The following is a 12,552-nucleotide window of genomic DNA, read 5'->3' on the forward strand; positions in this document are numbered from 1 at the left end:
TTGTCTTGGGAATGGTCATTTTTGTGTAGTATCTCCCAGAGCTTGGCTGATTTTCTTCAATTTGAATGTTGACCTCTCTAGCGAGTTTGGGGAACTTTTCTTGGACAATATCCTCAAATATTTTTTCCAAGTTGATTGCTCTCTTTCCTCTTTCAGGGATGCCACTGAGTTGTAGGTTTTGTTTCTTTACATAATCTCATATTTCTTGAAGGTTTTGTTAATGCTTTTTAAATTTTTTCTTTATTTTGGTCTGACTGAGTTTACTCAAAGAACTGATGTTTGAGTTCTGAGATTCTTTCCTCAGCTTGGTCTATTATGATTTTATACTTATGATTGTATTATGAAATTCTTGTAGTGAGTTTTCAGCTCTATCAGATCAGTTTAGGTTCTTTCTTAAAAATGGCTATTTTGTCTTTCAGCTCTTATATTGTTTTCCTAGCTTCCTTAGATTTCTTGGATTGGGTTTTAAGTTTCTCTTGAATCTTGATGATTTTCATTTCCATCCAGATTCTGAATGTTCTGTCTGTCATTTCAGTGTGTTTGAGAACTATTTCTGGGGAAGTAGTGCAATCATTTGGAGGTAAGAACACACTCTGGTTTTTCAAGTTGCCAGAGTTCTTGCATTGGTTCTTTATCATCTGTGTGGGCTAATGATCCTGTAATCTTTCTAGTTGCTATACTTTGGATGGGGCTTATTGGTTTTATATTCTGTGATGCCCTTGTGCATTTGATTGTGGTATAAATTGGATTCAGTTGACTGGATTCATTTCTGGACAGTTTCACAGGGGGCCAAGGCTCAGATCAGCACTCTTGGGCTGCATGCTCTAACCCTGGGGACTGGGACCGGGCCCACAGCTTTGTTCTTTGACTCCTCAGGGATCCTGTTTCACCAGAGGGGCTGAAGTATTCCCAGTCCACTGGTAACAACCCTCTTAATGGGTCATGCCGGCAAAAGTACTTCACTGGGGAAGTGGTAGTGAGGCCTATGCTTTCAATCACCAATGAAGTGGTACAAGAAGGCTGTGAGCAAAAGCACACTGGTGAAGCAGTGTGGGGTGCTGTCAGCAGGTGCATGCTGGGAGTGGCTCATCTGCAGAAGCTCTCTGATGATTTGGTGGTATCTGCCAGTGAAGATATTATGGCAGTGGCCACTGGGAAATGCCACAGTTGGAGATCTCAGACTGCACTACTGGGAGAGACCAGCAGACAGGGGGCTGTCAGATCAGACTGTCCCCATCCCATGAGCAGACAGTCCTGTTCCACCCATGTCTTATAGGCAACAAAGGCCCAAGCCACCTAGAGGAGCATGGTGAGCCTTGGGGTATGGGTGTCCCCAACCATGTGCCACTGCTGCCATTTCCATGCCAAACCCTGTAGGCTCTACACCACTTAGAGTCCTGTCCCTGTCAACTCTCTAAGCAGCTCTCTCTGCCAACTCAAATGTTCATGTGGGTCATCAGTTCCCCTTCAGCTAGGATTCCAGAGGTCTGTGGTGATATTTGGCCACTCACGCCTATTTGACTCATACTTTCCCTAGGAGCTGCCCAGGGCACAAAGCACATCCTGGCACTCAGCAATCTTGTGCAGAGTTCCCAGCCTCCTCCCCTTTCCGGGCAGGATCTGTGGCCTTCCTCTATTTATTCCCAATGCCATCCTTCTGAAAATCTGCTTGGAGTGTGCCAGTCTTCTTCATGGTCTGGTCTCTCAATAGGTTGGAGAAGCTATTTTTAGCAGCATGCAGTCAGCCATCTTGGCTCTTGTCCCAGTATTAATTTCTATTTTAAAAAATATTTCATGAAATATTATTTTGTTCTTTATCACTGATTTTGTTGGATTATGTGACATGTCTCACCTAAATCCTGGCTGTGTCTGAAAGTTTGGACAAGTAGAAGTTCCAGGAAAGAGATCTGGACGGCTAGTGACTTGCAGGATCACTGAAGGGTAGCAGCTTACGATAGTGGCCTTTGATGTACATGAATATAAATGTATATTTTGACAACTGCTATGACCTCATGTATGCACTAGCAAAATTATAAAAATGTCCAATTCAGAAAAGTAGAAAAAGCCTAGCAGATTAAGCCTGAAGCATAAGAATGGTAGTAATACACAAATGTAAACAGGTGACATAGGTACAATAAAGATTAAGAAAATCCAAAGTCAGTTCCTTAAGAACTCCTAAAATAGACATATCTAAGATTTAATTAACACAACTTCAAATTTCTTACAAAAAATACTAGTAAGTTGACTTCAGTAAAAATGTGTGTGTTTATATGTGATACATTCTGACCACATATGATTATCTCCCAAAATACAAAAATGTAAAGATGACTTGACTTTTTTAAATGTTTGATATAATTTACTATAATGATGGAACAAAATAGAGTAATTCATCCTTTAGAGAATTGTCTCAAAAATATGAGATTTTTAATCTATCAGAATTAATAATAGAATCTAGCAATGCAAATTATAGTTAGAAATCATTACTATTGCAAATACTAGTTTTATATTTTTAAATTACAAATACATATTACAGATTGTGAAAATATATGTTGCAAATATTTAAATATTGTATTCATTTTTAAAGCCCTTTCCCCATGATATTTTGTTTATAACTATTATCATTCTTCTTCTTATAATATAGTTTATCAAGTTACAGATACTTCCTCCTACAGTATTATATGCTTCTTGAAACCAGGAAAAATGTAAAATTTATTGTAGATACTTCCTCCTACAGTATTATATGCTTCTTGAAACCAGAAAAAATGTAAAATGTATTGTATGTCTCCTGAGTCAGTTTTGTTTCCAATGCATTCTACATGTTCAATCAATGTTTCCTAAATGGAAATAAAATAGGAAACACACAGCAGTTCTGGAGTAAATGAAATGTCCTTCAATAAAATAAGAAAGAATCTTATTCCTAGATTTGACACCTTAGCTTGAATCTTGGCCGTTTATGGAGTGGACCCACAGAGGAAGTGGATGTAGAGTAATAGATTTTGATGAAGAAGAAGAGAGGGTGAAACGATGGTGTTGATTCTATTGGCTGCTAGAACAGGGAACTCTCCACTGAAAGAATGCAGGAATGGAATAGACAGTAGCCAAGAAAAATACCATTTGTATCACAATTTAAACTACAATTAAGCCTGTTGGTTCCGGGGCAAACCTGTTGAAGGATAACTGCTACTTTGCTTTTACCTCCTTGGAGTTGATCTCAAAGGAAAAATGCTAATAAATGGTTACCACTTTCAATAACAGTGAATCATTCAGTATTAATCATAGCCATGGAAAAATCAGTTATGTCTGAGGACACTGTCACATTAATTTGATAGCCAGCAACTGCTATTTATATAAGGTAACATTAAATATGAGAAATGACATAAGTGAAATCAAAAGGAAATGAAACAATTTTTGAACAAGACTATGACTCAATAGTGAACTAAAATCAATGAAGAGAAAGTAGAGGGGTTTTTTTTTTTCCTCCAGAGTATATCTGATAAAATGATTATACTGTGAATTTTTCCTATTTTCCCATTTTATAGTGAGGTTTAGCTTATGTGACAGCAGCCCAGCACCAAATGTTCTCTGACACACTAAGGATTTTCTTGCCACAACACTGGACATTTCGAAACCTAAGAACAAGGAAGTCTTACGAATGACTTTGTCACTACTCTTGACCACACGGTAAGATCCTTCCCTTTTTTTAAAATTTGTCTCAAACCTCTTTATTTTCTGAAGGCTTTTATAAATGATTCCATAATCTCTCAGATTTTTCATCTTTATGACAAAACTTATTTCACTTTAGCACTGAATTGTCTACTTTTATATATCTTAGTCACTTTGTACTTACATATAGGTTTCTTTTTCTGGCTTTCCCACTGTATGATAGGGATTAAAACTTGTGTTTCCTTTAATAATGAGATACTAAAGTAGAAAAGAGCAATAACTCACAGTACCCTAACAGCCTAAACAACTACTGTTACCATTTCTCTGATTCTGTGTGCCATCTATATGAACATCAGAGATACAGCTATCCACTCTCTTTTACTCACTTGAGTACTTTGACCTGCTGTTAAATAGTCTGAATTTGTAAAATGATATTTAACAGATGCATCAGTATAGTTTGGATGTTTGTATCCTCCAGATCTCATATTGAAATGTAATCCCCAATGTTGAAAGTGCAGCCTAGTGGGAGGTAATTGGATCATGGGGGCAATTCCTCATGAATGGCCTAGTGCTCTCTCAGTGGTAGTAAGTTCATAGTAATGAGTTCACTCAAGATCTGGTTGTTAAAAAGAGTCTGGGACCTCTGTCACTCTCTCTTGCTCCCTCTCTCAACATATAATACAATGGCTCCTCTCTGCCTTCCACCATGGGTAAAAGTTTCCTGAGGCCCCACTAGAAGCAGAACTGGCACCATGCTCCTTGTACAGTCCACAGAACTGTGAGCCAAATAAACCTCTTTTCTTTGTAAATTACCCAGCCTCAGGTATTCTTTTATAGCAACACAAAATGGAAGCAATGGAAATAAACAATGGAAATCACAAGTTTCTAGAATCTTCAAGTCAATATCCCAAAAGGCTAGAATCAGAGGAGAACTGATGGTAAAAAGAAGCAAAGGGTGTAAGGAATCAGCACTGAATATACATTTGATATGCCAGTTTCTATTATAGGTGTTTTACAGATAGGATACCAGTTATATCATTGCAACAATCCCACTCAGTGAACACTGTTGCTCACATTTTATACATGAAGCTGTGAGTACAAGTGGCCAAGTGTTTTGGACAGAGTCAGGCTGCTTGTAGCTGGCAGAGCCAGGAATTGCACCCACTGTCATGTAGTTAGACTAAAAATGCTCATTTCCTTTCAAAACACTGTGTATCTCACAAAGAGAAATATTTTAATTTGTATTCTAACTGAGAGAATATAATTGAGACTTTTGGAAGAGAGAGAATTAAAAATTAAGCTTTGGGGTTTGTTTGTAGTTATAAATACCACTTTCAGACTTTTTTTCACTTTATATTTCCTACTCAAAGATTTGTTAAAATATAAACTTTACCAAACACATACCCAATTCTTCCACTGGTAACATTTTTATTTTTGTGTCGTTCCTGGTTTACATTTTCATGAAAATATATTTCATTCAAAACAAATATTGCTGTAAACCTGCATCATAATTAATAACTAATTTTCTTTACAGACTGTCATAATTTTAGAATCTGGCTTGATTTTCACTCGTTTTGCTCTTCTTTTTGCAAATCACCAGGAAAAAATACAGAAAATCAAATTGAATCAACATTGCTTTTATGTCTGCCACATTAACTACACTACAACTTTTTGAAGAGAACTCAGCAAAAAGATAACATGAAGATTAACACCAGAGTATTACATACAGAAGAGAGATCTTAGAGCCAACAGGCAACATTTGTTATTTCCATAAATACTTACATTTATCTAAATTCTAGAAAGAAAAAATGCAAATTAATGCAATAACTCTTGTCTCTTAGGAAGATATTTTCAAATGTGTTGTTACACTATCATTTATTCAGTGCCATAAATAAACTTCAGTGTTAACAAGCATAAATTAAATCAAGGTCTCTGACCTGGGATCTAGCTATCAAGTCAAACTGTAACAAATCATAAAATGTAATCACATCTAAACTCTTCATTGTTATAGGAGTAAATGAAGTGAAGTGAATTAAGAACAATGTGATTTATGTTTTCATTAAACAGAGGACTGGGGCAATTTGAGACAGTACTTTAGATAACTTTTTAATAGATTGTTAAATTTCATTACTGAAAAGAAATTGGAGATTATCTAATCTAATATCCTCCTTTCTTTGTGACTACTGTTTTTTCAGATGAGGAAAATGTCTGGAGAAGTGTATTATTTGCCTGAAGTTACAAAGATTTTTCTGTTAGGGATGGGACTATAATAAAAATCAGACCTTTTTTCGTTATATGTATTTCCTTCATTAAATATATATAATATGTATTATATAATGCATATTAAGGAAAATAGAAGTATCTGTATAATTTTTAGTTCTAATATGTTCTATTTTTTTTGTTTTGTTTTTAAATTATGAGTAAAAATAGGATAAAATTAAAGTAAAAGTTACTGTGACCTTTGGTGCTGAACCATGCCTCAATGAGGATATCACTGTAAGGCTGGAGTATAGATTATGAATCAATGAGGCCAAGTTTAACCAAAGGTTTCCTGGACTGCTTTGCGTATTTCTCAACCAAGGGAAAGGAGGACAATATCAAAATTAGGAAGCCACATTGACAAGTCACTGTGTTTGGACAAACTGGAGAGAGTTGACATAAATGTGACTGGAGAGTAGATTTGGCTCAAGTAGTAAGGCTGGTATGGTAGGAAACTAACACAGTTATCTGCCTTACCTCAAATGTGTCTCCCTAGTTGATTAATCAGTAAGATTTACAGCAAACCTAAATATTTGTCACTGGTAAATACTGTGAAAGACTGTGATATGGTTTGGGTATTTGTCCCCTCCAGATCCCATGTTGAAATGCAATCACCAGTGTTGGAAGTGGGGATGTGATTAGATCATGGGAATGGATGCCTCGTGAATGGTTTAGCATCATTCCCATGGTGATAAGTGAGTTCTTGCTCAGTTAGTTCAGGCAAGTTCTGGTTGTTTAAAAGTGCATGGCATCTCCCTGCTCTCTCTCTTGCTCCAGCTTTCGCCACATACTGTACTGGCTCCGTCTTTGCCTTCCACCATGATTGTAAGCTTCCTGAGGCCTCAGCAGAAGCAGACACCAAAAGCATGCTTCCTGTACAGCTTGAAGAACCAATTAAACCTCTTTCTTTTAAAAGTATTCAGTCTCAAGTATTTCTTAATAGCAACACAAAATCAGCCTAGTGCAGACTGAGACAGGAGTTTCTGTCTTCCTCCAAAATATAAATAAAGACTACAGCAACCACTACTACAATTAATAATATAGCAGTAACAATACGAGTAATATTACGTCAACAACAGACTCTGAACTTGGAGCTTTCCTAAGGAGTTCTCATTTCCACAGTAGTGTTTTCAACATGTTTTTGACCATGGCTGCCTCCACTCATGTTTTCTAAGAACTAATGCGTTGATTTCATTCCTCAAAAATTCTGTTTTTTTTTTTTTTCTTATCATCTTTATATTTTTTATTTTTTTAAATAGTATTGTATAAAAATTATCTTTATTTTTTAAAATAGACACATTTGTGTGTCTGGCATTGTTCTAGGCCCTTCATAAATATTTATGCTATAATTTATGTAATAACATTATAAAACAGGTCCTACTATTATTCTCATTTTGCAAGTGAGAAGAAAAACAGCATCCTGGAGATATAAAGAGATTTTTTTCACGGTCTTCTAACTGGCGAGTGAGACCATTAAGATTTTAACCTAGGTTTAAAGTCATAGAAAGTTCACCAAAAGCACATCTTATTAAGCCAGAGTGGTTTTCTATTCTAGAACTGATATACCTTATAACTATTCTATAACTGATATATCTTTCTATTCTATGACTATTCTATATTCTATAACTCTTCTGCAACTGATATGTGTTTTGTATTCTTTACCTGATATATCTTTCTTAGTTTCTCATAAAAAAATTAAAAAGCACCAGATTTATAAAAAATTAATATATATAATTTTAAGAGGGGTCCATTGAGGGTTAAAAGTGGAACTTGTCAATCGAGAAAAATGACAAGTCTTAATCATTTTAGGAGGTTTGTTTGCCAAAGTTAAGGATACATTCCCTCTAGACAGATCTATGCCTTTCTCCGAAGATGATTTTGAGGGTTCCAAATTTAAAGGGGAAAGGGCAAGATATTGAGAAGTACACAATTTTCATGTAAGATGGGGGTAGAAAAAAAAATAGTCATTCGTGCCTTTGTCTGGCTCAGTAAATCTGAAACTTTTTACATAAAATGATGTATTAAGGTTTTCTAGAGGGACAGAACAAATATATATGTGTATATATATGTATACACACACACATATATAAAATCTTAATAAATTAACATATGTATGGAGTTTAAGTTATATATATATGGGAGTTTATTAAGTAGTATTAACTCACAAGATCACAAAGTTCCACCATAGGCCATCTGCAAGCTGAGGAGCAAGGATGCCAGTCTGAGTCCCAAAGCTGAAGAACTTGGGAGTCCAATGTTCAAGGGCAGGAAGCATCCAGCACGAGAGAAAAATGTAGGCTGGGAGGCTAAGACAGACTAGCCTTTTCACGTTTTTCTGCCTGTTTTCTATTCTGGCCACCCTGGCAGCTGATTAGATTGTGCCCACCCAGATTAAGGATGGGTCTGCCTTCCCCAGCCTGCTGATGGAAAGGTTAATCTCCTTTGGCAACACCCTCACAGACGCACCTAGGATCAATATTTCGCATCCTTCAATCCAATCAAGTTGAAACTCAGTATTAACCATCAGAGATGACATAGACAAATGAGGCAGTAGAAAAATGTGGGGAATGTGTATTTTACGTAAGACAACATAGACAAAATGGGGCAGGGAAACAATCGGATATGCGTTTGTGTCTGGTGGGCAGAGGGGTGACTGCTCCCGTAAAGATAAACTAGAAATTTACATTGCCATGGTGAAATTTTAATAGAAATACTTTAGAGTAAAGATCTTGCAGCTCGCTAAAAATTTCCTTGTGGACAAAACATGCGGGAGGCATGGAGCTTTTCATCTTGTAGCCATCTTATTTAGAAACAAAAAAGGGGGAGTTAGGTTTGTGTGAGCCAGTTCCCAGCTTGACTTTTCCCTTTGGCTTAATGAATTTGGGGTCCTAAGATTTAATTTTCTTTCACAAACTCTAGATTATGTAATTAGTTCAGGAACACTGCCTTTGGTTGTTGCATGAGGTTGCCAAAAGAGTAGATCATGCAGAAAATTGAATTTTACTATTTATTATGATAATTCTTTTATAAAAAGGCTGAATAGATTTCTTGATCTACTAGGGGAACTTGATAGGACAGGTTCATTCTTCAAGTTTGGGAATAAGAGTAGAGGAGGACTACATTGTTTTACAAAGTAGAGAGAAAAAGGTGCAATTTCATGGGCTATGTCAGAGTGAAGAGACGAGCCAGCAAGTTTGTTGGAGTCTATTTCTGTTTGATGTAAAGACCAAAAGAACCTGGATGCGGTGGCTCATGCCTGTAAACCCAACACTTTGGGAGGCCTTGGTGGGCCAATCACTAGAGGTCAGGAGTTCGAGACCAGCCTGGCCAATATGGTGAAACCCCGTCTCTACTAAAAATACAATACTTAGCCTGGTGTGGTGGCGCGTGCCTGTAGTCCCAGCTACTCAGGAGGCTGAGGCAGGAGAATTGCTTGAACCCAGGAGGCGGAGGTTGCAGTGAGCCAATCACCACGGCACTTCAGCCTGGGTAACAGAGGGAGACTCCACATCAAAAACAAACAAACAAACAAAAAAAAGAGACCAAAAGAGGAACCCAAGTATTAAAGTGTAAAGGTGGAAGAGTAGCAATGTCAAATAGGTTATATTGGACTGAAAGTTCTTTTCCATTCAATGTGCTGTGTGACTTCCTCCAGGAGACTCCAGCTTTTGTATTAATGAATAGTCTTGCATGAGAGCTTTCTGTGTGCAGGTGGTTACCCTTGAAGGAGCTTTGTTACACATCTGCACGCTTGGGGGCAGAGAGAAACCACTCTCAACTGGAGTTCAGGGATCTCAGGGACTGTGAGAAGGTGATTACTTGGAATCCTTTGCTGGCTTTTGGGCTTCCACAGGGAGTAGCATTGCTGTTTGTGCCATCCTGTCTCTATCTTGGGGGTGAAGCAGATTGTCAGGTTTTTTTGTTCATAGTGTTCCTGATTCAGTTGAACTAAAAAGCCACCTTCTAAAGGACAAAAATTACATAGTTTCCACAAGACTGTTTAAAATATTGTACCACATGGCTGTCACTCTGTCACTCATTGACCTATTAAGTCAGGGAATGTATGAGAACGTTGACTATATGTAATAATCAGTAAATGTATCAACTAGAATCTGGTTGCCCTGTTTGTTCTAGAGAAAAATTATGTATATTGTGTATGAAACTTTGTCTTGGTTAAAATTATTTGTAACTATAGTTAAGTAAAAAAAATGCACTCCTATTTCTAGGTTTCTGGATATATATTCTAATTAATCATATTTTATATTTCCCGGTATAAATTTTATAGTCTGGCATAAAATATCACTCAAGTTTTCATATGAGTAAAGTTTTGAATTTAGAAATTATGATAGTTTATCATGGATGCCATCCAATTCCTGATGTAGGCATTTGATAACAAATGGATTAATAATATTTATCTAGATATCATTTATCTTTGTGTCAAATCATAACTTATTGTTGTATATTTTTATCTTAAATATTTACTATCTGTCCTTTGCCAACAGGGTCCCATTTAAATTCCATCAATGTGAGTGATGAAAATTTTCAGAGGCAGACAAAGAGAACCTGTTATAGGCTACAGGCATATACGTGGGCTTTGGCAATGAAAGGATTGCCAATAGCTTCTAGGCATTATTCTCTGAATGGCTGGCAGTTGAGATGATCTGCATTTGTCTCCTACCATTTTCTTCTCTCCTGAATGTTGTAACATTCCTTTCAGTGGTATGTAAGCCTCTATTTTCCTACTTCTATTATCTAAGGTAGTTCCTTCTCCTGACCAAACCCAAACTGATACAGTATACTTACCTTGGCCTTAACTATTCAATACTCACTCATTATTTCTCTATTTACATCATCAGTTAAATATAATTTTTCATATCCTCTATTTCTTAGCAAACGGCATAAGGAAATAATTATTTCTTCTGAGCAACTATTACAAGTTCCTTGTGGTTTGAATTACTTTTATAATTTTGTTTCTCTCTCCTTGACACTTAATACTTGGATATTTTCTTCTCCCCACCCCCCAAATCCCCAATTTTGCCAAAACATTTGTCACCAAAAACGTGAACATCTTTTTTATGATCAGATATCTCCTGCAAGATAATGAACTGTATAGCAAACATATTTTTGACAAATATCTCATGGTTTGAACATGTTAAATTATCAATGCTAAATCAATTTTCTTTTGGATTTAGATTTAAAATGACACTAGCATTTCTAACCATTTTAAAACAGGTTCTGATGGCATTTGAATCAACCTTTTAAAAAACAAAGCAGGTTTTTAATAAAGCATAAAGCCATGGGGTTTTGCATTGTTAATGAACTCTAGCACTTTCTAATTAGATAATTACATGCTTATACAGAGGTCAGAATAAATAAGTTTATGTATATTTGCCAAACTGTGACAGTATCAATCTGTAGCAATAGTTGATTTTACACATTCAAAAAAATTTTAATAATAATTTAAAAAATATTACAGCCTTTTAGAGCAGAAAAAGATATAAAATATATGATCCAAATCCATTTTTTGACAAATATGTAATATATTATTTGGAAAAAAGACATTATTACCACTAAATACTGTTGGTCCTGTTAATAATTTAAAAATGATCTTTCCCTCAGAAAGTTTTGTTATCTTCTTCTACTGCTGTCTCTATATAATCAGTGCCTCAACACAAAAAAAAAAATCCTGAAAATTCATACATATGCCAACAAAATAATAAAAGAAGACATATATATTAAATATATTAAGTTTGATCTACTGTAGATTTTCCTTGGTAAATATTGTTAAATCAAGTTTAGCCTAAAGCTATCTTCTTACATATTTTAAGTTCAGCCTAAAGGTTTATCTGTACATTGTCAACTATACCCTAAAGGAGTTGTACACAAACCGTAGTCTACTCTTGTGCCAATTACCAAGTTTGGGCCAAAGGTGGCCAACTGTTCAAACCGTGTTCAAATAAGGAAAATGCTAAGCTGTAACCAATTGGGCTGTTTGCTTACCTCACTACCATTGTCTGCGTGTCTCTATCCTTTTTCTGTCCACAAATCTTCTACCATATGGCCATGCTGGAGTCTCTGAACCTACTCTGGCTCTGGAGGCTGCCCAATTCATGAATCGTTCTTTGCTCAGTTCAACTCTGTTTAACTTAATTCAGCTAATGTTTTTCTTTTAACAGATGGCATCAGAAGTGGGGTCTAAAGTAGAGCTTCTAACAACCCCCATGAGCACTGAGTGACCAAGCAAGGTACCCGCCAGGCCTATTCTGTCTGTTGCTCTCTCAGAGCAGCTGGCGATCATGGTAAGTTTTCTTTTGGATACTGAAGCTCCACAGATTTGTGCTTTGAGCTCTCTGAGTTGCCTTGAGCAAATGTATGATCCAAACTGGGTTTGGAAGTCATAACAGAAATTGGACCGGGTCCAGGATTGAATTAGATCTGATAATTAACTGGCTTGAATCCAGTTAGAGATATCTTATATCTGATTGGATCAGAAAGAACCAGGTAGTAAATGGCAATATTGCAGGGGGTGTAAAATTTGGCTTTTGTAAACTCACAGGGATTTTTATGTTCTATGCCTTTGTTTCATTTTTCTGGCATGCTTAGGTGGAGAAAAAAATCATTAGCTAAGTT

General features: G+C 36.3%; 1 long non-coding RNA gene across 1 annotated transcript in view; it reads left to right on the forward strand.

Moving 5' to 3' along the window:
* Positions 1 to 12,552, forward strand: part of LOC139359128 (uncharacterized) — a 282,971-nt gene that overhangs the window by 221,158 nt on the left and 49,261 nt on the right. Inside the window, exons 9-11 of the long non-coding RNA XR_011614886.1 lie at positions 3,540 to 3,681; positions 10,425 to 10,641; positions 12,099 to 12,221. This is a non-coding gene — a long non-coding RNA (uncharacterized lncRNA). The remainder of the gene's footprint in view (positions 1 to 3,539; positions 3,682 to 10,424; positions 10,642 to 12,098; positions 12,222 to 12,552) is intronic.

This window comes from Macaca nemestrina, chromosome 16, assembly GCF_043159975.1.
Source record: "Macaca nemestrina isolate mMacNem1 chromosome 16, mMacNem.hap1, whole genome shotgun sequence".
NCBI classification, from domain to species: Eukaryota; Metazoa; Chordata; class Mammalia; order Primates; family Cercopithecidae; genus Macaca; species Macaca nemestrina.